We start from the raw sequence: 5,319 nt of genomic DNA, 5'->3' as shown, positions 1-5,319 counted from the left end.
GAAATGTATTTCAATATGGTTCCTTAGTGAGAGTTTTATAGTGAGACAATACTGCCTCTAGAGCTGGGTCACTGGAGACCCTGCCCTGTGTACCCTGTCTTATAGTTGCCACCCTGAACCCCAGTTCCTCACTGAGCCAGGACACCCGTATACCAGCAGCTTCTGTCCTCCTCCCCACCTCATCCACTTCTACATGCTGTCCTGGTTCTGCAGGACCATAGAAGTCCCTGTGCAAATGAATGGGCCTGCTTTTAGGTCCCAAGGCATCATTCCCAGATGGATCACCCAAAGTCCAACTGAGCTCCAGTTGTTTACCCCTGAGGCTACAGGGCCCAGCAGCACTTTGGGGAGTATGTGATCAGGACACACAGATATAGACCAGCTTCCCCACCGAGGTATACGGAGGCCCTTTGTGGTACCAGGTAGATCTGGGTGGTGGTAGGTGGGGGCTGTGGAAAGGTGTGATCCCTTTTCTCACCCATCACAAGGTGCACAGCTGATACCCTTATAACAAAAGACAGGTTAACAAGGCAAAAGCACAAGGATATATTTAATCAAAGTTTTGCATGACACAGGAGCCTTCAGATATGAAGACTCAAAGACCCAGGGAAAACTGCCTATTTTTATGCTTAAGTTTGATGAAAAATGGACAGCCATATGGAAATGTGGTTGGACAAAAGTGTATGATTGAGTGGTAATTGACTGAGTGGGGAGACCCAGCAAGGCCTCTCTGTTCAGAGTCTTCTTGGCCTCTCCATGTAGCATTCCTTCTTCCTGGTGCACAACCCCTCTGAAATGAGGGTCTTCAAGGGAGAAGGAGAGCGTGACCTTTCTAGGTTTTATGGTTTTCTTTGGGGAAGAGAGGTTCTACATCTATGGCCTGCTTTGGGGAAGAGGAATTGTTTTCTATGCTTGCTTAGAGGGAGAAGAAGGGGCAAGAAACAGGAAGATGGGAGAAGGTCAGAAAGACCTTGCTTCAGAGGCCTTCCAGTCTCCTTAGGTTCAAAGTACTCACCATGCCAAGGTGCCAAGTTTAAAGGTACTGTGTTTTGAGCCCTGACAGCTGTATGGGCCTGGGTACCACAGTTTGCATTCTTTCTGGGCTGCAAATGATGGGGGAAGGACTTGGATGGATGGGAAAGGAAGATGTCAGGAGAAATGGAAGCACACGTGGTTTTCTCCCAACAAGTTTAAATATAGCATATAAAAGGAGTGAATAGCATTGAATTTTAAAAAAAATGTCCAATGGGAAGATGACAATCAAATCAATTGTCAAAGGCAAGGGGTCCTTAAATTATATGTACCGGGTTGCGCTGCTGTTTCCTTTTTTTTTTTTTTCTGTGCTCCTCTGCCTGGGCCTTGGAGATCCTGCCTAGAAATGTTCTTGTCTACCACTTTCTAGTTGGAGTGAGGAGGAGCAGGAGGCAGACTGAAGGGCCATTCCTGGGTGCAGGTCACCGTCAACTGGAGCAGACATGAAACGGGCTGTTAGTGATATTGGAAAGCATCGCAGAATTTGCTAAAGGCAGTCAAGAGTTCCATGTCCCTCAAATGAGAGAGAACAAATAAGGCTTTATCAGTGCACGTGCTCATTTCAATTTTCCTGTCGGAAATCAAGGTGGAAGCCCTTCTGCAGTAACAGGGACTGGACTTTCTGCCTGCACAACAAAAACTGACCAAAATATATGAAACAGTGGTTTACCAAGAGAGGGCTCTCTTCCTGCCTGTAGATGCCACCTTCTTGCTGTGTTCTCATATGGCAGGTGTAAGGTAAAGTAGGGTGGGGCGGAGAGCAAAATCTCTGGGGTTTTTATGAGGTCACCAATGCCACCAGGAGAGTGGCACTCTCGTGACCTCATGTAAACCTAATTATCTTCCAAAGATCCCATCTCCAAATACAATTATATTGGGCTTTAAGGCTTCAATATGAATTTTGAGCGAACAGTGTCTACATTACTTTCTCAGAATTGCCTTCTCATATGAAATACCTTAATTCAATTAAACAACTTTTGCCATTTTGATAAAGAATTCCAACATTAAGATAAATTTATTTTTACTTACATTTTGAAAAAGGTATTTTTGCCTTCCAATTTTTATTTCAGTGAAAATATTTCCTTTTATTCTACTGCTATTACAAATAGTGGGTTAGAGAGAAATCATTTAGACATGAGTGGCCTTTCTTTGTATTAAATTTGTTTTATGTTAAATTTTGTACTCTGAATATCACATGGTAATGTGACTTTAATAAAAACATAATATTACACCAAAGATAATGCAATGCCTGAAAAATCACACTGGGGAGCACCATCTAGCAATGGAGTCCAGTGACATCCAGAGTATGGACAGTGTGTGCAGTAAATGGTCAGATTACAGATTACAAGTGAGTTTGGCAAATATTTCTGTAAATGTCTCTCTTCCTCCTCTTAACACCTTTATGGTTTCTAATTCTATCAGATTGTAATATGAAAGTTAATGATGGTGAATGTTTAAGCACATGTAAGTCCTGCAGGTGCATAATCACATATTACCCTCATAGCCACCCAGGAGCCACCATTGTAGGGATGATTACACAGGGGCACAGGAAGTTCTGCAATGTGCTCAACTTCACAGAGTTAATATGTGGTTGGGATGGACTGTCAGCTCAGGTGTTTGACTCTGAAGCCCACATTTTTTACTGCTGTATTAGAATCGATTCGTTCAGATATAAATATTATTCAGGGGCAATCCTCAGATGTGCAGGTAGAACTTGACCTGTATCAGTGACCCTCATTCTTAGCCATTGGCTGGCTCCATCCCAACCGCCTGGACAAAGCAGCCCAAGTACTTTTGTCACAGTAAGAAACTGGTTGGTTACACTGTTTCTCTATTCAGATGAATTAGAGCTCTTCACCCCTAAGGTTAGCTGCAAATAGCAAATTGGAAACCATAAAATATCAAGTATCAAAAGGCAAATGGTTTAACTTATTCTGACTTGGAAACTACTCTGGAACATAGCTCTAAATGACTAAAAGTCTTTACTATGGTTGGATGGAAATTTTAAGGCATAAATTTAAGGCTGATTCTAATATCTATTGCATATGTAGGAGAAAGTGGAGTTTGATTTTTCCTGTTGTCTCAGAATTGTGGCTAAAACCCAAAGCTGAGGACACAAGGCACTAAGTATTCCTAAGCCACTAATAGTTGTCAGTGCATGCTGAGTGGCATTCATTCCTACTACTACCACTAGCTACCATGCACCCCTGTCCTCTGATTTCCTCCTGCAACCCAGGAACTTGGAAGAAAGCATTCACAATTTGTGGTTGGAGGTCCTTCCTCCTCTGTCTGCCCTTGGAGAAGGTGACAGTGGTGCTTTTCCATTCATGGAGCCAAGTGAGTCAGCTTTGATAAAATACTCAAGAAGGTTGGGGGTGTCTTGAAAAAGAGGAGACCGACACCCTTTCCCTTCAAGTATTTACTTAGCTGCAGAATCTGGAGACTTAAAAAATTGTCAGCTTTTTTTTTAAAACCTGAGATAGTTCAGTCTCCAGAGAGACTGTCAAAAATTGCCTCTGCCAACTATACTTCCAGTCATTATGATGGGGTGTTGGGAAAAGTTTTTAATTAGCAGTAATCGTGCCTCAAGTAAACCTCATTGGCTATGAGACTGCCACTGTGCAAAGCTAGAATCTGGAGACTTCTGTTGCTGAATGTGTGACATGCTTTTCAGCTCTCCTCCCTCATAATAGAAAAGAAGAGGGAAATGCTGGCCGGGCCGATGTCTCCTGATTTTGAAGATGTGTTCATGGCAAGGTTTAAGGAGAAATGATGTTAAATGGAGGGGCCCTTGGAGACTGAGAGGATTTTGGACATACAGGTCTAGTGTGAAACTTCACATGTACACCCCTTACGTAGAGGCTGACACATCAGGGAGGCCATCGCAACCAGATGGAGGCAGCTTAAACTACAAGAACAGCAGAGGCCTTTCCCAACTCCATGTCTTCCCACAGAGACAGTCACATGAGGAGAGTTTTGTTGCCTCAGACACATCTGCATCTTGTCCCCGAATCCATGGTAGCAAACGTTCCTGGGCATTTATCCAGAGGAGAGGAAATTCGTATATAAAAGAGACATCTGCACCTCCGTGTTTATTGCAGCACCACTCACAATATCCAAGATATGGAATCAACTTAATGTCCATCAACAGAGGAAGAACCACGTGGCATACTGTGGAACACTATTCAGCCACACAAGGAATGAAATCCTGTCATTCACTGCAACATGGATAGAACTGGGGGACATTATGCTAAGTGAAATAAGCCAGGGATAGAAAGTTAAACCCCGCTATGTTCTCACTCACATGGGGAAGCTAAAAATTAGTTGATCTCTTAGAGGTAAAAACTACAGCAGAGGATACTAGAGGCTGGGAAGGGTAGAGGGACATGGGTGAGGGAAAGATTTGTTAAAGAATACAAATTAAAGGTAGATGGGGAATAAGTTCTAGTGTTCTATTTATAACACTATACGATGACTATAGTAAACAATAATATATTGTAGTTTTATATAGCCAAAAGGAAGATATTGAATGTTCCCAGAAATGATAAATGTTTGAAATGATGGATATGCTAATTACCCTGATCATGATACAGTATCAAAAGTTCACTATATACTCTGTAAAAATTATTTCAATTATGTGTTAATTAAAACAATGAAGTTTTTATAAAAAAGAAGGAATAAAAGGTGTCTCAGAGACAAACCATACCTTTCTCCTTCACTTCAAACATTAAAGCTTGTGTTGGGGAGGTAAGAGAGGACAAGAGCTCTGGGTCAAGTGTGACATTCAAGTATTAAGTATTTAATGGCACTGAGTCTTTTTTTTTTTTTTTTTTTTTTTTTTTGAGATAGGGTCTCATTCTGTCACCCAGGTTGGAGTGCAGTGGCTGGATCAGATCGTAACCTCCTGGGCCCAAGCAATCTTCCTACCTCAGCCTCTGGGACTACAGGTACACTGGGCTAATTTTTTATTTTTTTGTAGAGACAGGATCTTGCCATGTTGCCCAGGCTGATCTTGAACTCCTGAGCTTCAGTGATCCTCTCACCTTGGCCTCACAAAGTGCTGGGATTTACAGGTGTGAGCCACCGTGCCTAGCCACATTAAGTCTTAATTATTGGAACAAAAAGATTGTTGACATTGTTTTAATAACAAAAGTGACTAAACAATCATCCTAAGACATTGTTAAGGCAGCAATCACCCAGCTGGAAAAGCAAATTTGATCTAGTGTTGCTGGTGGACATAACTGAAAGACAAAAATCATTTTGTAATTGAACTCCAACAAATTGTGA

General features: G+C 42.0%; 1 non-coding gene across 1 annotated transcript; it reads right to left on the bottom strand.

The window, feature by feature from the left end:
• Positions 1 to 3,520: 3,520 nt before the first annotated feature.
• LOC123573851 (U4 spliceosomal RNA) lies at positions 3,521 to 3,661 on the bottom strand. The gene has a single exon (XR_006698565.2). It is a non-coding gene; the product is annotated as a U4 spliceosomal RNA (small nuclear RNA).
• Between the last annotated feature and the right edge of the window lie 1,658 nt (positions 3,662 to 5,319).

Source organism: Macaca fascicularis, chromosome 5 (genome assembly GCF_037993035.2).
Source record: "Macaca fascicularis isolate 582-1 chromosome 5, T2T-MFA8v1.1".
In the NCBI taxonomy this organism is placed as follows: Eukaryota; Metazoa; Chordata; class Mammalia; order Primates; family Cercopithecidae; genus Macaca; species Macaca fascicularis.
Note: the sequence above shows the minus strand (reverse complement) of the source record. Positions and strands in the feature narration are given on the sequence as shown.